Genomic DNA, 25,544 nt, shown 5'->3' with positions numbered 1-25,544 from the left:
CTTCCCATTTCATCTTCTCTTCCCTCCTGTGTTGTTTGTTTTCTGATATGGGGTTAGTGCTAATTATTGTTTTTGTTTCTCCAGTTGGCATCAGGGTGCCCAGGTCTCTGGGCAGACCATTCATTCATGTAGATTTGAGCTACTATCCTTCATAAGAGGTTTTCTGATTTGTTTGCGACTGATCACTTACATCACCCAAAATGGGCCTTAGATACAAGCAATGCAAGTATCTTACTCAGGGCCTTGCATTTTGGGTAGAGGCTGAGTTGGCAACTCAGATGTGGGACTGGAAGAGAAAACTTGCATCCAGATTTATTCCCTCTCTGGAGTCTTGGGTCCCTGCAAGGTAGGGCACACAGCTAGAGAATTTGCTAATGAAAGGAAATATAGCTTTACATATTCCAATTCTATAGACACATATACAAACACACATTGTTTATGGAGGAAAAATCCAACACAATATTTATGCACATGCCACCTCACCTAGAATTAGATGTGTTCTGAAACCTCATAGGCTGCTGGGTTGCTTGCACTGAGCTGTTCTCTGCTCCAGTTGCCATTTCCTGCAGATCCCTCTCTCTTTGTTTAGGAATTCAGACAGTTGTCCTTCCAGATCAACGATGTTCTTCACTTCAGTAGCCTTTTTGGGCTACGTTATTCCATATTTGTCTCGCTTTATGTGACATCCCCAGACCAAGAAGCGAATATCTCAAAATGGCTTTTCTGTTTGTTGCTTCATCATTGCTTGGGCACTAAAGGAGAGAAACATGAGAGAGAGGGAGAGAGAGAGAGAGAGATGAAATCTTCTCATGTTTCCAGTTCATTTCACACAAAATAGTTCTACAAAGCCTTTTTTTCGGATGTACCTCTGTCGTTCTCTCCCTTTGTTGTCTGTTGCATTTGATTTCACAGTCACTTTTCCTATGCTCTTTCTAGTTTAGGAATAGTAAAATAATCAGACTATTGGACCCAGTTCTACAGGCCATAGGAGCGCTGACTCAGTAAGGACTACAGGATTTGGCCAACCATCTGACATGGATAACACCTTTTCAGATTCCAAAGCACTTTTCAGACGCTTGTTTCCATGCACAAAAGTGCATTACAACCTAGCACAGGAAATGAAGACCACCCCTATACTCAATTGAAGAAGAGAGGAAATTTAGGAAGGCAAAAATATAACTAGCCACACTGGAGTGTATCTAACACTTGAATCCTAACAAGAAACGTCCTGGGAACTTTAATTACCAGAAGTGGTCAAGATTTTGGTTTTATGGTTCATCCAAAAGATGACCCCTGGAGCAGCATAGCACCCCTAGCACATGGGGGCACATGCCATTTCCAAGCAAGTTTCACTTTTGTGCTCTTCGGTCCTGTCCCCGCCCAGCCCAGTACCCAAAACCTGTCCACACTCCACCCAAATGAACTAGTCTCTCTCCCTTGTCAGCAATTAGCTCTCCAGGTAGCTTTCCCCTGCCAGCGCCTGTGGGCTCACCAGTCCTCCACTCACTGTACCTCTCAGAATTCATTCAGTTCTCTCTCATCGACTGCTCCTTGTGCCTGCAACAGCTCTCCATGGCCTCTTTGTCTGCGTGTCACCAACAGCACATCTCAGAGAGTGTCTCAGGTTCCTCTCTCTATTAGAGCAGGATTTCAAGGATTTTGCACCTAATCAAGTTTGATTTCTCACTTAGTTCTCCCCCCACCCCGGTTCTGATTTAAAAAACTTCACCACAAGGGTGGCTGCAAACGAGACACAGGAAGAGCTCATCAAGAGAAAGTTAAGATCTGTCACTTTCTTGGATGGCACAAAAAACAGGATCATGAGAGAGAATATTCCCTGGGGGAGTTTTGCCCCTTTCCCACCCAGATTCCTGATTTTTTTACTCTCCCTGCGCCCCCTATGGGATGTTTCCCTTTGCAAGGATAAAGGATATATTTTGATTGAGACTATCAGCTCTCTTCATCTGAGAATGCTCTCTTACAGGAGATGCCCCTGTCGGGTTGTGCACGCCCTCTTCTTTGACCCTGCCTTTCAGCTGTTTTGCAATTACTTTTCTACAATACCCTCAGAGCCATTTTGCAAAGGTTCACGCAATAGCTTAATCATCATGACTATTAAACCCAGTAGGGGGAAAAGGGGGGTGGGTGGGAAATCACAGAGAAAATCTTAAATGCAATTATGTGGGGGTTTTAACCCCTACAACCTACCCCACAGTGGTGCAGCATTCCTTTACCAGCTGCTACTGTGTAAGAGCCAGGCAATGAACATGTCACAGAGGGGCTGTTGGCTATTTGTATGCTGTGTGCTGACTGTCCTCTAGACCTAGCGAAGGGGAAAAGGTGCAGGGACTCACCCCGAAGCCTGGATATTTCTCCAGACTCCAACACTACCATACTGTGTGCTCTCTTATGGCTTTTAACTCAAATGTGAAATTGCAGAACTATTAACTGTAGTCTGTAACCTATCATTTTAATCAGCTTCTGTACCAAATGACTGGAGGATAGCTAATGTGATGCCAATTTTTAAATAGGACTCCAGAGGTGATCCCGGCAATAACAGGCTGGTAAGCCTGACTTCAGTACTGGGCAAACTGATTGAAACTATAGTAAAGAACAAAATTGTCAGACACATAGATGAACATAATTTGTTGGGGAAGAGTCAACATGGTTTTTGTAAAGTGAAATCATGCCTCACCAATCTACTAGAATTCTTTGATGGTAGTCAACATGCATGTGGACCAGGGGGATCCAGTGGATATAGTGTACTTAGATTTCAAGAAAGCCTTTGACAAAGTCCCTCACCAAAGGCTCTTAAGCAAAGTAAGCTGTCGTGGGATAAGAGGGAAGGTCCTCTCATGGATTGGTAACTGGTTAAAAGATAGGTCAGAATGGAGAGAGGTAAACAGTGGTGTCCCCCAATGGTCTGTACTGGGCCCAGTCCTATTCAATATATTAATAAATGATCTGGAAAAAGGGAAAAACAGTGAGGTGGCAAAATTTACAGATGTTACAAAATTGCTCAAAATAGTTAAGTCCAGGCAGACTGCAAAGAGCTACAAAAGGATCTCTCAAAACTGGGTGACTGGGTAACAAAATGGCAGATGAAATTCAATGTTGATAAATGCAAAGTAATGCACATTGGAAAATATAATCCCAACTATACATATAAAATGATGGGGTCTAAATTAACTGTTACTATTCAAGAAAGATCTTGGAGTCACTGTGGATAGTTCTCTGAAAACATCCACTCAATGTGCAGCGGCAGTCAAAAAACAAAGAGAATGTTAGGAATCATTAAGAAAGGGATTAATAAAACTAAAAATATCATATTGCCTCTCTACAAATCCATGGTACGCCCACATCTTGAATACTTCATGCAGATGTGGTCGCCCCATCTCAAAAAAGATATATTGGAATTGGAAAAAGTTGAGAAAAGGGCAACAAAAATTATTAGGGGTATGGAACAGCTGCCATAGGAGGAGAGATTAATAAGACTGGGACTTTTCAGCTTGAAAAAGAGACGACTAAGGGAGGATATGATAGAGGTCTATCATAGGTAAATCATGACTGGTGGGGAGGAAGTAAATAAGGAAGTGTTATTTACTCCTTCTCATAACACAAGATCTAGGGTCACCAAATGAAATTAATAGGCAGCAGGTTTAAAACAAACAAAAGGAAGTATTTCTTCATACAACGCACAGTCAACCTGTGGAACTCCTTGCCAGAGGATGTTGTGAAGGCCAATACTGAAATAGGGTTAAAAAAATAACTAGATATGCTCATGGGGGATAGGTCCATCAATGTCTATTAGCCAGGATGTCCCTAGCCTCTATTTGCCAGAAGCTGGGAAAGGGTGACAGGGGATGGATCACTTGGTGATTACCTATTCTGTTCATTCTCTCTGGGGCACCTGGTATTGGCCACTGTCGGAAGACACGATACTGGGCTAGATGGACCTTTGGTCTGACCCAGTGTGGCCATTCTTATGTTTTTAACCACAGTTCTGCTTTGAGAGTGGGACAGAATCAAGCTGCCTAGTTGAAGCCCTGGGAGGCATTTCACCTCCAGAAAGCACATTGTAGCCTTATGCGCCCGAGCATGCTGCGGTAGCCTCCTCCGTGTCTAGAGTCAGCTCCGCATAATCTGTTGGGACATGCATCTGCACTCTGTTTCTCCTTCAATTAATCAGTTTGCATGCACCCAGGCATTTTCAATAACATTCTCCCTCATGGGGGCTGTTTTTTAAAACCATTTTGGTTCCATGATACAATCACTTTCTTTGGCCTTCCAGGCACATGTCATTCTATGCAAGTTCCTTTTAACAGGTAGCTTGTGTGATTTGCAGCATGGGCCTTAGCAGAACAAGGCTGCAGGTTCCCTCCCTTTTCCTGCTACCAACTGGCTCTTCCCTGAACCAAACAATCCCTTAGCCCCCATAGCAGGGCTTCTCATCCCAAATCCTTTTGGCTCTTGTATCAGGGCTCCAGCTGAAAGCTTCCTGGCTCTCCTAAACCATTTTCCCTGGGCCACCATGACAATGGATAGCCTCCTAGAACACCCTGCAGGCCTCCTTGCAGCTCTCTCTCTCCCCACAAGAGCCAGCTTAAATCATAGCAAGCTTCCACCGCCAGTCACCCTCCTGGGTCTGCTGCAGGAGAGCTTTCCTACTGCCTGCAGCTCTCCCTTTCTGTGGGACCAGCCCTCCCATTTTATAGGCAGCACCATCTTCAGATTGTCATCACGTGACCCTGGGTCACCTGACTCAGGCACCAGCCAGAGCTTGGGGTTCTAACCCCTTACAGGTGCAGCTCACCATAACAGACACGCTGCACCTGCACATTTCCACCCTAAGTATAAACTTCTCCAGAGTGTGAGGCTAGCTGGATCTGGTTTGGCCCATTTCAGAGTGAGGGCCAGCTGCCTACTCTGGATCTGGTTGTTGGGTGTTTGATCTGTGGGGATTGCATTTGGCCTATAAAAGGGAGTGAAATTCATCCATGTGCTGCAGAAGGCCAGCAAAGGCCTGTGCCCCTGTTGAATCACAGTAAGATTTAGGCTGCGCTGGCCCTTTACGCAGCTTTCCAATAGTACCCAAGGAAAATAGGCGTCTTAGGCCTGGTCTACACTAGGACTTTAATTCGAATTTATCAGCGTTAATTCGAACTAACCGCTCAACCGTCCACATCAGGAAGCCATTTAATTCGAACTAGAGGGCTCTTTAGTTCGAATTTGGTACTCCACCCCGGCAGGTGGAGTAACGCTAAATTCGCACTTGCTAGCTCGAATTAGGCTTGGTGTGGATGCTAATCGAACTTAGCAGCTCCGGGAGCTATCCCACAGTGCACCACTCTGTTGACGCTCTGGACAGCAGTCCGAGCTTGGATTCTCTGGCCAGCCACACAGGAAATGACCCGCGAAAATTTGAATTCATTTTCCTGTCTGGGCGGTTTGAATCTGACGTTCTGGTTGCACATCGGGGCGAGCTCCGCAGCACCTGCAACGATGCAGAGCTCTCCAGCAGAGGAGTCCGGGCAATCCCAGAATAGAAAGAGGTCCCCAGCATGGACTGACCGGGAAGTCCAGGATCTGATCGCGGGCGAGGAGTCTGTGCTCTCGGAGCTGCGCTCCAACAAGCGGAACGCGAAGACCTTCGAGAAGGTCTCTAAAGCCATGAAAGACAAAGGATACAGCCGGGATGCGATGCAGTGCCGCGTGAAAGTGAAGGACCTAAGACAAGGGTATCAAAAAGTCAGAGCGGCAAACGGACGCTCCGGAGCCCAGCCCCAGACATGCCGCTTCTACGAGGCACTGCATGCCATTCTAGGTGGGTCTGCCACCAGTGCCCCACCAGTGACGGTGGACTCCGAGGACGGAATAGTGTACCGGGACAGTTCCCCCTCCCTGTTCGCCGATGGGGAAGATGAGGAAGGGTCTTTAGAGGACGGCGCAGGCGACATCGAACCCACTCCCGCTTTCCCTGACAGCCAGGATCTCTTCATCACCCTCACAGAGATCCCCTACCAACCGTCCCCGCCCGTTAACCAGGACTCGGAATCAGGGGAAGGATCAGGCGGTAAGTGCTACAAACAGGGAAACATTTATTTTTTTAAGAAACAGGGATTTATATAAAAAATAGAAATACTATATAAACATTTTTAAATATGAAACTAAACAAACAGCAGGTCTACACAAACAGCAATGGAGCAATAGTCCTCTGGGGATATTTCAAAAAAGCTCTCAGAGAGCAGCTGGAAAAGCCTCAGCAAGAGGTTTCTTGGGAGAGGTGCTTTATTGGGTGCTCCGTTGAAGCACACTCTTCCGCGCCATGCCATCCTCAGGTAGAGGGGGACCATCGCCTCTACGAGCATGGCAGCGTAGGGTCCTGGTCTGTGCAGGGCTTCTATTAACATCCGCTCTCTCTGTGTGCGCCTGACACGCCTCAGGGTGATGTCGTTGTGGAAGTGCTGCATCTAATTAGTGGAATTAGTGTACTGTTACTATTGTGCATGGTAGACTTTTACTTTGCATAAGAATGACCCTCGCTTAACAGAGTTTTACTTTGCATAAGAATGACCCTCGCTTAACAGAGTTTTACTTTGCATAAGAATGACCCTCGCTTAACAGCCACGTGTTCCAGGACTCAGAGGAAAAGCATACAGGGGTCTTTCGCGGTCACTGGCGGGAGATGCCGCATAACGCTCATCTTTTCTGCTTTGCACATTGCCTCCAGCAGGAGAGCACAGCTAAGCACTATCTGATAAGCAGTCTGTACTGTAAGGCTTACCAGGACTTTGTGCAAGAGGGATGCAGCTGTCTCTCCTCGCTTGTGCGCTATCCAGTGCAATCGCGCCGCCAATGAGAGCGTAGTCCGAAATCTCGGACTAGTTCCGAGATCTCCTGAGACTTGGTTCCCTGTTTGGTCTTCTTAACTGAAAATGACTAGACTGTGTTTACTGTTGGCAAACATGTATTTGTTCAAGGAAATCACCTACTTTTTCGCATCACACAGCTTCGGCTCCTTCACGGACTGCCCCGCCATCCCCCTCGCAGAGGCTGGCTCAGATTAGACGCCGAAAGAAAAAGACAGGAGGGGCGGTAGGGGCCGTGAGAACTGTCACTGCACCGCAGCAGAGCGCTAATGTACAAGACACCTCTCGCGCTGTAAATCTGTAGAAGTTCTTCCCTTACAGGATCACCCAGTCCCAAATCCAAGTTTCAACCCCCCACTGTGTATAACATTATTAAAAGCGGTTTGCTGTTACTCTCTGTTTCCGTCACGTTTCTCGTGTCAGAAGACTTTGTGTGTGTGGGGGGGATTTTTAATTGCAGTGCATAGCGTAGATTCGAAATAGTCCTGTAGTGTAGACAAGCCCTCAGTGAACATATAAGTAAATGGCTACTGAAACTTCTCCAGTTTCTCCTTCCTTTCACTCAACACTGAAATACGGGGCCAGAACCTGGTCCTGTTGAAACCAATGGGAATTTTGCTACTGAGGTCAATGGGACCAGAATTTGGCCTTATAGGTTCCAAGTTCTGTTTCCTTATCTATTTTCAAAGCTTCTGAGCCCATAAATAATAGCTGTGGGATCTGCACTGTATTGCTTCCAATTGTCACCAAAATCTGCTTCCTGATGCCAGCAAATGCTCTCCCTCCCCATTGCAAGACTGATGCAAAAAATAATTATTACCTCCAGTTGTTCTTGAGCCTTCATTTCCAGCCTCCCCCATATCTTTCTTCAACAGCGACGACAAATCTCGTTCACTCGCTGCCCAGGAGCTGCACTTATGGACCCTTTCTAATGTACCTTAGCTGGAAATTCTTGCTCTGCTTGATGCTCATTTTTCATTTTGGCTTTTCTAATTATTTTTAAGCTGCCTTCACTTTTATTTAATAATGCTCTCATTTGCATGTTCTTTATTTCTGTCCCATATGGTCCCTGGTGAACCACAGTGGCTTCTGCTTTTGTTGTTTTGACAATTTCATTTTGTTTCAATGATAATAGAGTGCATCGTCCCCATCTGGGGTTTTATATGCAATACCTCCTCATTTTCCAAAAACTGATTTTCTTTTTGAGTTGATTCTTGTCAACTTCTCCCCATTCATTCTTCCACATCCTCTTTGTTAGACCCCCACTGTACCAAAGACTTCTAGTAAACAGCCAGCTAAGTTTCATGCAGAGACCAGCATGCCTGGTGCATATATATGTTACAGTGTCTGCTCTGCAGGCCACAATTCTCTGCGTGTGTGTGCTCACACATACATAGGGTACCTGCATGGTGGTGCCATATATACTCACCTCATGACACGTACGAAACACTTTTTACCATAAGTCACAGGAGGCTCTGAACCAGGGACCTCCTGTACTAAAGCATAGACTTCTACCACTTGAGCTAAAGGAGTACCTCCATTAACCAGCAGCAGCAGGCTGTTATTTATCCTCAGTAGTCTTATCACTAGAAAGGCACACACTACACACCTTACAAGCAAATTACATTTTTGCAACTAGACCTCTTTAATTGACTATTCTAGGCCACGTCCATGCAAACATGCTCCTGTGAATACTGCAGATCTGATATAATTGTGGCATATCGAATTGGAATGATCAAGTCCAGATCATTGCTCCATGTTAGCTCCAACTACCTAATCCTGTTGGCTGTTTCAAGGCAAGAGTCCTGCATTATCTGCCCAGTGCAATACTGCCACTCTCCAACACACACACACTTCCCCTCATACTAATTCCTTGTTTACCTTTGCCAGCATACCGTGAAGTCCCCATTAAATGTGCTCTACATTCTTCTTTCCCTCTTTCTTTTTGGCAGACAGATCTTATTTGCTTTAAAAATGCCCCGATTCCCCTTCTTATCCTGCCTAGGAGGTCAAACGGCGTTCTAAGCTCAGCTCAATCATTTCAAAGGTACATTAAACTAGCTCTTCCTTGCTCTTCACTTGCAGCTGCTTCTGGGTCAGTAATTAATCGGCATGGGCTAGAATATCCTCTAGCTTCTCCCTCACTTGCTGCCAGCTCTGCAACCCTCACTTTGCTGACCCCTCTTCTTGCTAATTCACTGAGCACAGGGGGTATCCTGAGTTTCCCTACTCCTCTCTCAGCCCCGTTACATAATGTCTACCCTTGGAACACAGCACATGGGCTCAAAGCTTCGCAGCCTCACCAGGCCTTCATGGACCAATGATCACATTTCCACTTGTGTACTGAGCTTTCATTCCCTCATGGTGTTTTAGCAACATTTTGTTTCCAGTCTGCAGCATTCATCATTAGCTTCTCTCTCTTTTCTCACTTTTGTATCCCCTTCCCACTCCATCTGCTAATTTCAAAGGAAATTGCATAGTATTCAGCATTATCAGCCAATCTTCTTCTCTGTTCAAATGAAACCAATTTATCACACACTGAGCTAACTCTCTTTCACCCCCATGTGCACTATTATTTATCCACAAAGTCTATGTCTTCTGCCTCATGCCTCCTAGAGAGCCAGTCATCCTCAAACTCTAACAGATGCTTCAAACTCCAGAGAACTCCCTGGGAATAGAGAAGGGAAAGGAACTGAGATCTGGGTTTGGACCTTGCTTCTCACTCCTTGGGTAGCCACCAGGCATTAAGCACTGTGGCATCCAGAGAAAGGGAGCTCCTCCATCACTTAGTAGTGACCCCTCTGGCTATTGAAGGAGCAGAATTCACAATGGCTCCAATCATGGTTTCCACAACTAGCCATAGAGACTATTCCTCAATTGAACAGATCTCCCTGATGAGAAACAGATCTCAAGTTAGCCCCAATATTTCCTTTGCTCAGGGTCAGCACAGCTGTTCTTAGCTGTAAACCTTTGAAACACCCGAACTAGTTCCTCTCCCTCCTTGTTGTTTACACGATATTACATGGCGCACGATGTTATTACCCAAAGTAACACTGATTACAACCTTGCTCTCCAGGTCCTTAAAATAGGAGATTAATTATTCGAAGTCCCTTTTGATGTCCATTGGAGAGGCTAATGGTAATAAAAAAAATGTTAAACAGCCCTTGATAGCAGCAATTTGAAGGTTTTATGTAGCCAGGCATGGTAATCACAGCTGATATTAATGGTATTTAAAACGGCAATGCCAAACCTCTGATAGGAAAGGCCTTATTAGATCTGCAAAGATAACAAAAAATTCTCTCTTGTGATCCAGTGAAGCATCTTAAGTAGTTTGGACAGACATTGTCTTTTAGAATGCAGAGATTAAATAAAAGCATTACAAATAATTAACATTTTGGACAAAGAGACAGTCATAAGAATTGCACTGAAATGGCCATCTATGTTCCTTTAGAGATAAGGGAGGCTGGGGAGAAGGCTCTCTGCTATCCAGTGTGATATGCTGATTCACAAGCTATTAGAGATCAGATATTTTCAGATTCACAATTATCATAGTTTGAAATTGAGCAATTTGAAATAAATGAGATAATTAAGGATTCACCTCATCAGATACAATAGTGTGTACAATAGACATATATATGGTAGACAAGCATATAGGTTGCTCTGGATATACAGTCCAGGGGCCAATCTCAGCCCTCCGTTTGGCACCAATTCAGCAAGATACTTAAGCATGTGCATAAATTTAAGCATGTGAGTAGATCGCCTAAAGCTAATGAGTCTACTCACTAGCTTAAAGTTATGCAGATCCTTAAGGATTTTGCTGAATTGGTGCCTTCAACAAGTACAGCTCCCATCAAAGTCAGTGGAAGTTGCCCCATTTGTAAGTGAGAATACTACTTACCAGCTTCATGGGAGTTGATGTGAAGGATTATTAATGTATCTAAAGCAATTTGAATTTCATTTACCAAGTAATTCGGAAGAATCTAAAGGAAATATGAAACTTCACCACCTATTTGGGATTTTTTTTTTTACTGTTACTGCAAATCCTGGTTTCTATGGTGAAACAAACTGATTCTTATGTGACAGGAAAGGAAGCCCACCACTAGAAAGAGATTTGATTAGATATAAGAGCTTGCCGTCTTCCCAACTACAAGTGGATAACATGCTGCTATATTGTATGTTGCTTAGCAATGTAATGTAGGAAGCAGCACTGCAGTCCTTGATAACATCATTGCCCACTGAAATGCTCGTGAATGTTATCTCAGTTATATAGAGGTACTGTATAATTTCCAAGCAGGATGAAGAGGGCTATAGGGGGGAAAAAGGGATAACTAATGGTAAGAATGTTTTCCTATTCTAACTATAATATCAAACTACCTCTCACCATCTGAGATATGTGGAGCATACATTTCACTCAAGGTTGATAAACCATTTGAACAAACGGCAGACTTCTTGTTATAAAAGTAACTTACAACAGTGATATAAAATACCGCTACTATAAGGTACTGGCAATTCTGTATGTACCCTATTGCACTCTTACATAGAAGTAAATCTGCTCATCTGTGTGCCATAGTCTCTACACCGCTGTCCAATAAAGGAGAATTTCCTTTAGCTTAGTTATTAGGACTTCTTGCTTTGGAGGAACATCAGATTTCTAGCTCTGTTGTGGTGAAGTCTGAACATAGGAACAGCTGAGGCACCCAGGAGCATTAAGCAGCCATAGATTTGCTCCATGTTTTTTATATATCTACCTTATACACACCCACAAAAACCTACATTAGAAGAAACTTTAGTGAGGTTGCAAACCCAAAGTTAAAAAAAATCCCCAAATTATTAGGGTTGTCTATGCAACCTTAATTGGGACCCCTTGTGCATATGCATTATGATACAGTCTTTAATTACATGACAACGTACTATTTTTCCCCACAGGACCATGCTTCATATGGTGCACAGAATGGACAGTGATCACTTAATAAGCAGCTATTTAACATTTAATTTTCTCCTCCTTGTTCAGTGTATGGATTGTAGAAAGGTGGGTTCACTGCCAGCACAACGCCGCATGGCTGAATGTAGCATGACAGGCTCACCTTCTCTAATGCCTCCTAGGAACAGCCAACACTGGCCTAAGAGGGGGTCTGCCTCTTCTGTTGACTCAACACTCCAACCAGTCACTTTGAAGGCTCTCCCCTTCCATGGTATCAAACTTCCAAGCAGATGTTTCACACAAACACTAGTCATCCATCTAACATCTTCTGCCCCGCCAGGGCTCCTCTTCTGTTCCACTATTCTGTCAGAGTAGTGGCCACAGGGCTTCTCCCTGGAGGCTCTCAACCAAACTCAAAAGCAAAATTAAACACCAAAAGCAACTTTTGCCCCTTCCCTAGGCTTGAACTTGAGACCATCCTGGGTCCTCCCCAGCTCTGTCCTCTGCAGAGCACTGATTCCCAGGAGTGACCTCCCTGGAGTCTTGCCCCTAGTCTGGATCCTCAATTACCATCTACCCCCAAGGCCATTTGCATGGGAGTTGGCCTTCTCTAAAGCCCATTTCAGGAGTCCTTTTCACCACTGCTTCCCTCTCCTATCAGTACCAGGGTATAAACTCCCTCCTGAAGTTCCTCTGCTCTCTACTACCCAGAGAGGAATGGCAGGTAGCATAAATTGGCCTCTCAGGCCCACCTGAGCCCTATCATCAGGCCCCATCACAGGACACAGGCTTCATTTACTGCACACTATTCAAACCCAGATCTAAATAGAGAATTCTTAATTTCCTCATGGGCTTTTCTATGGCACTCATCATTACAGTACTGAGTGTTTTGCAAACATTAAATAATTTATCTTCACAACTTCTCTGTGAAGTGGGGGGGGATGGAATAACTCATTTTACAGATGGGGAACTGAGGCACAGAGAAAATAAAGTCAAGTAATTTTGGGTACCCAATTTAAGTGTGCTTCACAATTGATAGTACTTTATGTTCAAAGCACAGCCCCTATTGACTTCATTTGCCGCTGTGAGTGCTTATCACCTCTGCAAAATGGACCATCCTTTCTCCTCCGGCAATCCTGCCTCATTCACTATACACCTTCCTACTTCTGAAACAACCTCCTTAGTACACAACCTTGCTCCATCCCCAGAGCAGGTCCAATGTGATGCACTGAATGAGACAGGGGTCCCATGGAAAAAAAAGTGATCTTGTAATTAAAAACTACCATAATGCACATACATGTGGGGGACAAATTAAGGTTACACAGGCAACCGTAAATCGGGTATTTCCTAACTTTTGAGTGATTGACTTTGTAACCTCAGTTAATACTCAATGTAGATTTTTGTATTTAGTTTCCTAGGGATATTTTTAATCAAAGGAAAATCACAGCAGAATCAAACATGCATAGCCTACTGAGGACTATTGAGCCAGCCAGAATGACCACAGTTGACGGCATTGTAGAGTGAAGTTCCTAGATCTGGCTGAATCCTGCGAATACAGGAATCTCTGGGGCAGCCCTGCGGGCAATATCAGGTAAGGCCAGAGTGTGCACCCCTTTGCACAGAGATGGAGAGTTTGAGAGCACAGTGTGCTGGAGGGTTTTGCCCATCCCAGCAACATGGCTTTCTGTGTATATGTGAATGAATAATTAATTATTCTCCAAACATATTGAATACCAATGTGAATGATATTAGTGTACTGAGGGGGCTGTAATTCTCATTACTGGTTAAGTTACATGAATCTTTAGACAACAGTAAGTTGTTGTTATCGTTGGAATGGTTACCATGGAAAACTCTGGTCTTCAGTGAATAATACGTTTCTCTCTATGTTTAAATGGCTCTGGGTAGGCATCTTACCTTTAGGAGCCTTACATGGTGCAGTCTGTAATGTTTGTCATTGAATAGGTGCAGTCTATTCTCCAGACTAGGCAATGCCTTTTTAAAGCTAATTACAATAAACTGCAGGAATTGTTCTAAACCAGGGTTTCTGAAACAGGGGTCGCTGCTTGTGTACGGAAAGCCCCTGGCAGGCCAGGCTGATCGCGGCTCCCACTGGCTGCGGATCGCTGCTCTGGGCCAATGGGAGCTGCTGGAAGCAGCGGCCAGTAAGTCCCTCGGCCCGTGCCGCTTCCTGCAGCTCCCGTTACAGACTGCACCATGTAAGGCTCCTAAAGGTAAGATGCCTACACACCGGCCCGGCCCGCCAGGGGATTTCCCTACACAAGCGGCAACCCCTGTTTGAGAAACCCTGTTCTACACTCTGCTGGGGTGCTGCTATCACTATGGGATCTTCTGGCATTTTGATTTTATAAGGGCTTTGGTCTCTCAAGGCTCTACAGTTTCAGAGTAAGATCTCCAGAAAAAAAACAGGACAGGTTTTCAGCACAGTAATGAAGCAAATCCTGTCATCTGACTGATTTACGAAAGGGTTAAAGGACAAGCCACATTCCCCCATCTCCTGAATCTGTCTCCAAACATCTAGCTCCAACATTCCCTAGACAAGGACTTTCCACAGTTTAAAATGACACATGATGGGCCACTGCCAATAGTGATGATTACAGGTCCTGTACCAGCCGCGTCCCCTGAACTGGAAAGGGGAGTCACTCCAAAGGAAGGCAGGCCGCATGACCGTACTCTCACCTGGGGTTTTGCCAGTGAAGTTGGAGAGCAGCCTTCACTTATGATGCCAACGGCGGAATCAGCACATATGCTGGCTGCTTCGACCCTTCCAGGCCACCCCCATACATGTTATGATCTGAGTCATACATACCAATAACATTTTCTTTCACCACCACCTCCTGTGCTGCACCATGGATTAGCACAATGAAGCATAAACCGGGCTGAATACATACACAGGACACCAATCTTTGTCAGTGGGTATCTAAGCAAGCTTCCACACACAGCACATTATAAATACCATCATTTGATACAGTCACACCCCCAAACAGTGCTCATTAATTTCAGGAATCCCCTTACCCCCATTCTCACTTCTCCCTCTGCTGAACAAAGCTCAGATAGAAGTTACCATGCTGCAGAGACACGCAGGAGTGCAGCTGCGTCTCAGTACAGAACAGAGCCCAGGGGCCTCTCCATAGAACAATTCAATATTCCCTTTTATAGTATTTGGCATGAACACATCACGGAGTTCACTCAGCTTCAATTAACTCATGGGTTGGAGCTTGCTCTTGAACAATAAGAAAAGATGGTGAGTTACACTGACTTCCGGGTTACAGACTCTTTGGACAAATCTCAGAAACTCTTACTACAAAATCTGTACTGGCTGTTCTCTAAGCCCAAGGAAAACACAGATTTCAAAATCTGTGTTCATAGATATGACTAAAAGGCTTTTTCAGAACATTCTCCTGGTTGGCACCAGAGCCAGCCACAGGAGTGGGGAACTGGGGTTTGTATATAGAAAGAAAACATAACGCTGTTGTAAGGTACCAGACTGGCAGCACCAGTCTATTACAGATGGCACACACTCCAAAGCCTGGATGGATTCTAGAATGTCCTGAGCCCTGACAGTTCAGCTCCACAGCTGAGATTTACAATTTGGCTCACACTGAAAAGTTAAAACTCTCTGTTTAGCCACAATTTCCCTAGCTCAAGATCCCGGCCTAGATTCGTTAATGGATTTTAGGCCTGAAGTACCATTAATTATCTAGTCTGACCCCCGTGTGACACGGTGTACCCCATGTGACATCCTGTACCCCATGTCCATCACTTTTATATGGTTATGATATATTTTGTACAAAGTATGCCTTGTGAGGTATCATTTGAACACTCAATCTACTGAACATCATTGTCCTGTTAAAATGTGTGTATCCACATTGTATGTGGAGCTAGGAGATTTTACTTATGATTTTTACTGAAATATACTGTAGTTCTGGGGAGAGCATTTTCTCAGAGACAAAGGCCACTGACACACCAGCTAGGTGCTAAAAGGCCATTATCCATTTAATCGGAGATTCACCAGCAGAGGAGTTATAAACAAAGTATTTACAATTCACCTGAAGGACAGCTGGCAGAGCATGTATGCAATGGAACTGTTGACTCCATGACCCAGCAAAGACTTTTTCAGTACAAAGCATCAGAATATAAGAAAGGGGGGAAAAGGCCACCTCTCCCTCCCTTCATTCTATTCACAGCAGCAAGATCACTTGAAAGACAATAGAAACATCATTAAATGATAGGGAAGGGTCCTGTCTGGAATGCTTCCCAGCTAGCATGGACTGCTGTACATTTTTGGGTGAGAGAAATCTTTTTGCTTTCAAATCATATTTAGGTTGGTAAAGTTTAAGAATTAGACTGCAGTTTTATCATTTTATTTCCTTTGTAACCAATGCTGACATTTATGCCTTAACACTTGCAATCACTTAAAACCTATCTTTCTCTAGTTAATAAACTTGTTTTGCTGTTTTATCAAAACCAGTGTGTTTGACTGAAGTGTTTGGGCAATCTCTACTCAGGTTAACAAAGCATGGTGCATATTCATTTCCTCTGATGGACTATTAATAAGCTTGCATTGTTCAGTAGTGTACTAGGCAGTGCAAGATGTACATTTCTCAGGTGCAAGTCTGGGACTAAGAATTTGTGGGTGTTGCCCTTGATGTAGTTCATGAATGGCTGGGAAAGCATTCATGTAACTTAGCTGGGAGTGACTTTACACGCTAATGGCTGGGAGTGATCAGAGCCTGGACAGGTCTGCTTTTCACTAGCAAAGCAATGTAAAGACATCTTGGGTTGGAGAGTTAAAGGGACCCAGTGATTCCAGATTGTACTCTGGGGGATGTCACACCCCTGTATAACACAGACCAGAGAATTTCATCCACTTACTCCTGTATTGAGCCCAATAACTTGTATTTTGCTGGCCTGGAAACACTGGGTATGTCTGCACTGCAACCCCCCCACCCCGTGGCAGCAAGTCTCAGAGCCCGGGTCAACTGACTCAGGCTTGCAGGGCTTGCACTACAGGGCTAAAAATAGCAGGGTTCCCCCTTGGGTTGGAGCCCGGGCTCTGAAACCCTGTGTGAGGGATGGGTGTTGGAGTCTGGGCTCCAACCTGACTGGAAATATCTACACTGCTAGTTTTAGCCCCATATCAAGAGCTTCATGAGCCCGAGTGAACTGACCTGGGCTCTAAAACTAGCTGCTGCAGATTTGTTGGGGTTTTTTGCAGTGTAAATGTACCCATTGAGTCCTGCCAGCGCCAGGTCTAAGGTCAGGTACCTTGTGAGCTAGCAAGGCTAGAAGCTGGAACTTTATACTCGAGGTATGGGCAGGCTCCTAGTTTTCTAACGGGATACACAGCACTAGCTTCTAACCCTGCTGGGTCCCCAGGTGTCAGGTTTTACCATGGCAACATTATATTTAGAAACACTATTTTAGGTCATCTTTAGAGTTTTCTAACATATATATTGCTATAATATTCCCCTTCAACCAAAGCATTGCCACTTGGGCTCAAGGCAGCCTGGTTTCTCTGTAAAATGGCTCTCGTACAGAACAGGTGACAGCGTCGTGTGCTATAAATGCTGTACTGGCACTCGTTCAGCATGCCCTGAATCACTCACTCACTCACAGTAATGCTACCATTCCAAACTCAGGTGGAAAAAACTTTCAGACCATGCCACACCACCATGTATTCTGTCAGACACGCCTTCCTTTGCAGTCTCCAATTTTGCCCCTTTGTCTGCATGCCAAGAACTATTCAATGAGTCCCTTTAATTTTAAAATGCATTTTAACTGCTGTCCAGCTATTGCAGTGCCAGCGAAGGGCAATTGAGAGCAGTCAGCAAGAAATCACCTCTCCACATTTTTAATTAATCATTTCAGTTCCATGGCATTTCCTTTCTCCCTTTCTCTAAATGCTCCGAAGCGGTCTTTTAAGCATTGCCTATAGTAGTCGTACAATTGGTTCTCAAAGCAGAGATGACTCGTTTCTGCTGATTACAGTAGTCTCCCACTGAGTTAGATTCCAATCCCTTAGAGCCTTTAAAACCCCACTTTTATTTGGACTGTTAACGGAGAAAAAAACACTCTCGACTCCCCCTCCTGACAAAAGGGTGGTTTCAGTGCAGCTCCGAGTGCTGAGGAGATGGACAATGCAATTTACGATGCTGTGTACCACCACCCACGCTGGGGTTTAGAGTTATAAGAAGTTGAATAAAAGCATCATGCTTTGCAGTCAGCATAGAAAGAAATGGAGATATTTGCAGAGCCCGCTAAGGAATGAGTGGAAACCAGTTACAATAGGGACAATTCAGCAATTCATTTAACTTCATGACGGTGAGTTTTCCTGCTAGCGAAAGGGGCTGGACGGACACCCCTGGCGAGGGGAGTATGGACAGAAGCAAAGTGAGCCTCCCTTACATCACCCTGCTACTGTGTGTCAGCAGTTACCTGAAGAGCCCACTTCTGAGCAGAGTCTCCAAAGCCCATTTGATCTTGAACCTCTGTGGAGATTCCAACAAGGAGAGTAAGTGGGCTGTCTGGAAATCTTTCCCTCTAGCTGCTAGGAAGCAGACAGAACCCCCACAACTGTATAGCAATGAGTCAGAGCTAGGACGCGGACTCACACTGATGAACCTCACCACTTCCTCTCTGCAGCAGCTCCCCCCTGCCCCGCAACTTCTCTGTGGAGCTACATACTTGCAGATCTCCCTGTAAGACCGTTCCACCCTGCCAGAGTGAAAGTCCCACGGAGTGCAGATGTGTTGTATGCAGACCCTTTCACTTGAGTTCTCTGCATCTGGTCTCCCCCCTTCTTCAGCGCAGATATTGTGGGGCATGATTTACCCATCTATAACAGCAGCAAGCCTCTTTTGTAATCCTTAGGCTTGAAGCAATATGGTTTAGCTCCTTATTGGCTACATAGCTGACATACAATAGCCATTCACCTAACTTGCCAATAAGCAGGGGGTTAAACAGTGAGGACACTTTGTTGCAAGTGGTAGCATTTGTCTCCATGTGACAAAACCTGAGTTTATTGTGGAGCCTTTCCTCAGTGCAAGCCGTCACGTATACCAAAACTGTGCACAGTTACTTGCAGCAGTTAGGTAGAAACCCTTGCCCATGACCCCGGAGTTGAAGATGGAAAAAGAAGGGCCCCCATTGCTGAGTCGCTCCCAGAAGTCAGCATTGTCCCTTGGCAGCAGGAATGCCTATTCGGGGTACAACTGAACATGGGGCTCTGCTTCCAGACTCACGTTTGGTTCCAGCAGAGGGTCCATTTCATGATTTCCCCTCTTCACTGCAGGTCACTTGGAAGTGGCAGCTTCCCCAGCCTGCCCACCTACCCCCTTCTTGGCACCAGCAACACAATCATTTTATCATGGCTTTCCTTCAGCCCTTAAATCGTTAACGTCAACATTTCACATCTTTTTGAAAGCCCTTAATTGGATCCCTCCTTAGTTTTCTAAGCTTTTGCCACATGCTCTGGGTGCCTTTGCCTTGGACTCTCTTTTATCTGATCTTAAATTAAGATCTGTTCCATGGCCCATATGCCTCTAATGGATTTTCTGGTTAAGGATAAGTGAATGTATAATTCAGCCAGAAGGTTTTTCATAACAGTGCAGCCTTAGAATAGATTAAAAGCCGCTAGCTTCTATTAATGCAACCCCCTTTTTGAATCCACAGCTTCAGAGAAGTTTGATAGAGACAGGCCTCTCTCTGTATTCCTTACTTTCATCTCCAGGAGAAATCTCTCACAGTTTCAATAAGAGTCACAGTTCTTTAATTTTTCTATTTTCACTTTAGCAACTTGGAGCTCAAACACGGAGAAGCTGGCGTGATGCCCCACTCTACCACGCTATTTGTAGACTCCAAAAATTACATTTTAATCAAGAGGGTAACTTCTGTTTTCACATCAATTGCATAGCGTAACTTTCAGAACCTGACCTTGCCCCATTCACCCTCCCAAGCATTTCAAGAGTCACAGAGGCCCCCAGAAGAAGGGAGCAGACGCAGGTAAAGGGTGAAAAGTAAGCCCATGGCTGGTTCCTACACAGCAGAGCCTTTCAGCCTCAATCAACATCATTTACTTGGGTTGTCAGTGCAAGGCCACAAGGTCACTGATATTCATACTTGTTTTCCCTCTCACTGAGCCAAGCCGCTGGAACAATTCCCTCTTGCCTGCAGATGAAAGACACACACCTACCCAACAGGTGGCATAGGCAAACCACCTGCAGTGCACAAGTTCAGAACTGCATTTCAACTCCAGTACCATGGAGCTACGCCAGCCATTTCGGCCAGGAAGCACCTGAGGAGGGGCCCATATTCCATTATGTTAGATATTTGCCAGTTCTTCACACACAAGGTCAGATCATTTCCCTAAGCATCACACACTACCGGTGTGTGCAAAACCAAGGATCTGGCACATGGCAGCAGGCCTGGGATGCCAGGTGTCATCTCAGGTACATGATTATTATTTTCAAACTAGATGCTGATATCACACATGTACACAGACTGTGTACAACACTTCGCCAGAGCTGGTGGAAAGGACAGAGCTATGACCAGTCTCACTAGAGTAATTTACAAGGAGAATTGGGTGGGCATTCCATTCCAGTCAGGCATCATTAGATGAAAGGCAGGATCAAGAAAAGTTAGATTTCACATTAGCCCAGGAATGCCTCTAATCCCTCATTTTAGCTGCTGAGGAGCCTCCGTGTTGTAGGAAGGATGCTTACAAGGCCCACTAGGCAATATGCTACAGAGGGTAAATTGATACACAGAAACAAAACCAGTAGCCCCATTTTGGCCCAACAGATGAGTGCATTTTAAATTGTCTGACAGTGTGGACGAGTGGCTGCAGGTCTTACAAAAGGTACCAAATGAACCGGCCTGGAGATTAAAGTCCCCTGTTCATCACAAAACAGGTACAGCAGAGGAAGTTGTGCTGAAAGCTTCCCTTACAGTCCAGGAGTTCCCAAACTTGGTTTTGGCTTGTTCAGGGTAAGCCCCTGGTGGGCCGGGCCACCACTTCCCACAGCTCCCACTGGCCGTGAACGGTGAACCGTGGCCACTGGGAGCTGCGAGCGGCCGTACCTGCAGATACTCAGGTAAACAAAGCGTCTCGCGGCCTGCCAGGTGCTTATCCTGAACAAGCCGCAAACCAAGTTTGAGAACCCCTGCCTTACACTGACCTGCTGACACGTCTCATTGCTGGTGCAAACTGGTTACCCCGAGACAGGAGTTTAGTCCCCCAAGCCCATTCAGTCCTTGCCCTCTCAGATGCCACTGCCACAAAGGAAGCCAATTAGCACCAAGTGTGATGGCATATTTCATGATATTGACACATGTTCTCTGGACTGAGATCCACCAAACTCATTGCACACAGAGGCTACCAAACAGCTAGCAAGTGATACATTTCAGTCACTGTTAATCTTGGTGGGGTTTAACCTAACAGCCCAGAATCTAAAGGAATCCTATCCCACTGACAATTCCCTCAGCCTTCCAGCCTCTTCCAGGAACCATTTTAGACCATTTATGACATGATTCCTTTGGTTCTCTGCAAGGGAAGTTGGAAAGTCAATTGACTTCAGTCGACTGGGAACAGAACAGCAGCACAGCAGATGCAGTGGTGGACCAGCAGTGAAGGAGTTAATGTGGGGGTACTTTGGAGATGAGAAGGAGGAGGATGTCGCTGCTCCCTCTACCGACTAATGATGAAGTAAGTGGTGAATGAGCAGATGTCTGAGCAGTGATTTGGTCTTTCCCATGCAAATTACAGTCCACAGCACTCCTAGAGCTATAGCACAATGGCAGAACATTCCACCAGGCCCTAGGGTGACCAGATGTCCCGATTTTATAGGGACAGTCCCGATATTTGGAGTTTTTTCTTATATAGGCGCCTATTATCCCCCACCCTTTGTCCTGATTTTTCATAATTTCTATCTGGTCACTCTAACGGGCTCCAGTGTGCACACCAGAAGGTCACATCTCCCCTCAGTGCACTGCCTCCTATAAATGTTCAGGGGGTCCTGCAAGCACAATGAGGGGATTATGGAGCCCCCCAAAAGTGAGCCACAGTGACAAAACCAGGATGGCAGCATTTCAGAACGAGCCCTGTGTGAGCATCTAATGACACTGTCAGCTTGGGACTTGTGATAATGGACAACCCATTCATTCAGCCCTTTAACAGAGTGTGGCAGACATTAGTTACTGCTCCATTACATGGAACACTTTAAATTAATGTTATCCCTTTATCTTCTTCCTGGAATAGGCTTAAACTCCCTCTTGTGGGGAGCTGAAGAAAATCCTCTCTTCATAACAGAGGAAGTAGTTTCCAAATCTGTTCAGAGTTTTGCATCACTCCCACACCCTTACTAAAAAGACGAAGCACACTTCTGATGGGTACCTTACAGACTGTAGACTAGGTGAGGGCTGACTGGGATGTGAGAAGGAGACAGAAGTAGAGCAGAGAGAGTGCATGCTCAACATGTAAGGAACCCGACACTACTCAACAGCAACGGCTCTAAACACAGGGGACCCCACTGTATGCTTAAGCTAGTTTGGGGACATTGCCATGGAATGCTTGGGTAAGCATTTACAGTAAGAGACCAATTTCTAACTCCACCTCACATCACATGAAGAGAGGCTAAGGATGAAATAGACCACAGAGATAGAACTAACCACTTTGCAGTTCCTACAAGTCAGCTTTGAATCACACTGACAGCACCACCTGAGGAACTATTATCCAACACGCCCCTAAACATTTAGTCACTGTAGAAACTCACCTGCACCTACATAGTGATAAAGGGGACTTGTGGTTTACTGCAGCCATACTGAACCACACAACAGCTTGGTGTCACTTGGTTGCACCAAGCTGTTGTGTGGTTCACTATGGCTGCAGTAAACCACAAGTCCCCTTTATCACTATGTAGGTGCAGGTGAGTTTCTACAGTGACTAAATGTTTAGGGGCGTGTTGGATAATAGTTTATTACAGTACTGTATAGAAATTAAAATAATTGCAGTCCGTTTACATAGTGCTTTCCGTCCACAGCTCTCAAAGCATTGTACACAGGGGGATACACATTGGAGGCAGAGAGGTTAAAATACTTGTTTAAGGTTGTGACATCTAGCAAGTCATTGGAATAAAAGCCAGGTCTTGACTCCCAGTCCAGCATGCAATGCCCTGGAGCATGCTGCCTCCCCATTAAGACAATGCCCAGAAGCTAACAACGGTACATCCTGGTTGACTTGATTTACCCAACACGGCGAGATGGCAGGGGATGGCCACAGAAGACCTGACAAAGAGACGAAGGCAGAGTGTACAGCTCAGAAAACATCTAGCTCTGAAGCCCATCCATAAAAAGAAACATTTAATGCCCTCGAGTTCTTTCTGATTATGAAGTTTCATAGCACTACGGGTATACGAGTGTCTTTATTTGGCTCACCTGATCTAGGTTATAGCCGTTAAAATGCTCTCCAGTTACAAACAGATCTCCACGTTGCCTGTCAGTATAATAGGAGTCCTACACTCCCCCTCCCCCCAATTTCTTTGGGAAGTGAATTTAGTGGTCATTTGAAAAAGGACTGAATGACAGCATTTCTGCCAGTATAATGTTGGGCATCTGGCAAAGCAGAGAAGCACCATTGGGCTGAACTGTGTAGTGAGGTTGCAAAGAACATCAGTGGAAGACACCCCAGCTCCCTTTCACTTGTGATGCGAGAGAGAATCTCGGAGGGGAACTGTCACGGAGTGTGGGGGAGTCAGGCCCTGCACCCCTGGGCTCCCTGCTGATTCACCAGGACTCTCAGCCAGCCAGTAAAGCAGAAGGTTTATTTAGACGACAGGAATACAGTCCACCACAGGTCTTGCAGGCACAGATAACCGGATCCCCCCTGTTAGGTCCATCTTGGGGCTCCACAGCCCCCCTCGGGGATCAGAGCCCTCTCTCCCTGCTTCCCCTCTTTTCCCCAGCCAACTCCAGTCTGCCCAACCCCCTCTGGCCCCTCCTCTCTGCTCAGCTTCTTTCCCGGGCCAGCAGGTCACCTGACCCCTTTGTCTCCAACACCTTTAGCCAGCACCTTTGCAGGGAGGGGCCCGGCCATCAGTTGCTAGGAGACAGAGTGTCAGGCATTTGCTGCATGGACTTTTGCTGCTAGATACTTAGGATCTGTACCCAGCCCCCAGTAAGACCAGTCCCACTTCGTCACAGGAACCATCTGTGGATCCCATCCCCAAGCTGGATCTGAAGTTATGTGATGCAGACAACACTAAGGGCATCCCTTGCTGCTTAGGTTGCAGTGATGAGGAAACCCAGCACAGATGCAGTTATTTGCAATTCTCCATCAGGGAAGCTGACTGCACACACCTCTAACAAAATGCCTTTTGCTACACTAGGTTGGGGCCAGGTATTGGTACAACAAGGGCAATGTTTGATCCCTGCTTCAAAGCAGCTCCCACAACATCAAACTGTCCTCATACAGCCTGTGTCCCAGTGGGAAGGACATACGGCTTCCTTGTTGCAAGTGTTGGAAGAAGTATGAAAAAATGTTGGCCTGCTCAGATGAGAGCTGCAGATTCTTCCGAGGAGAGTAACAATATAACCTCCCCAGTGAGATGCTGCATTTTCTTTTCAGCTCCAATGACTACCCAGCATTAAGGCTGATTTTGAAAACTATTAATGCACCCAAATACACTGTCAAACACAGACCAGGTGGCTAATGAGTTCTGACTGGTGGAAACATTCCATTAGCAACTAGGAACAACCTTCCTCTCAGAGCCTCCAGCTCTAGGTGCACTGGGCCCCATGGAGAGTAAGTACATCCAAAAGCACTTCATTCAGCTCTATGATTTGAAAGTTTCACCTGGATAATTAACACAGCACAATCCTGCAGTAGAGTGGTTAAACCCAGCAGAAGGCGTGAGAATTCCAGTTTAACTCTCTCCTTAAAGGCTCAGGATATTTTTTAGGAAGCGTAGAACCACCCGTGTTTGGCAATTCCTGGCCCCAAAGAGGCACATTAAAAAAAAAAGGAGGGCTGGCTTAATGGCTTTAATGGAAGATCACCCTGCTTTGCTCTGTTTGTGAGCAGCAAGAATGTTATTCTATGCTCGCATTGTTTGGGTGCATTACCTGTCTTCAGCATTTAGAAGGGACTGGGGGCAGGGCTGGGATTCAGGACTCCTGGGTTCTGTCTCCAGAGTCACATGCTATGCAGCCTTAGGCACACCCAACTGTAAAATGAGTATAACGATATTTAATTCCCAACCCCACAGTGGGCTGGTCAGGATTCATTCATGGCTTGATCCTGCTCCCATTGCTCTTGTTCAGCACTCCATGCTCCCATTTGCTGCGGAGCGCTGAAGGGGACACTGAACGTCACTGCCTAAGCCAACAGAGCAATGTTAATTTACACGAGTGAGGATCCGCCTCTCACTCCCCTCTCATTAGGACCCCAGTTCAGCTAGGCACATGCTGTTATCACACTAAGGTCAATGAGACTTGAGCATATACTTAAGTGTGCTGCTTAGTCAGGGCCTAGTTCTGGAAACATTTTTTAAAACTGCAAGCATGGGACTAATTGATGATTTGTTACCTCTCAAAGTTACAACTTGACGCTGGGCGGAATCTGCATGAAGTACGATGTGACTTGCCAAAGGAGAATTTGTACTTACGTAAAAATCAATGAGCGCTTTAAAACTGTATTAAAAAGATCTAAGCTGCACTAACTTGGATCTTTATGACATTAA

General features: G+C 45.4%; 1 protein-coding gene across 5 annotated transcripts in view; it reads right to left on the bottom strand.

The window, feature by feature from the left end:
- LOC123352367 (DAB2 interacting protein) overlaps nucleotides 1-25,544 on the bottom strand; it is a 401,633-nt gene that overhangs the window by 348,449 nt on the left and 27,640 nt on the right. For 4 of the 5 annotated variants that reach the window (XM_044992350.1, XM_044992351.1, XM_044992356.1 and 1 more), the window contains one exon: nucleotides 484-752. The gene's annotated coding sequence lies outside the window, so the exon portion shown is untranslated. Of the gene's footprint in view, nucleotides 1-483; nucleotides 753-14,823; nucleotides 14,843-25,544 lie in introns of those variants that run through there. The other variant, XM_044992358.1, reaches the window with a different exon arrangement.

The sequence above is a fragment of the Mauremys mutica genome, chromosome 18 (genome assembly GCF_020497125.1).
Source record: "Mauremys mutica isolate MM-2020 ecotype Southern chromosome 18, ASM2049712v1, whole genome shotgun sequence".
Classification (NCBI taxonomy): Eukaryota; Metazoa; Chordata; order Testudines; family Geoemydidae; genus Mauremys; species Mauremys mutica.
This window is presented reverse-complemented; position numbering and strand designations above follow the sequence as displayed.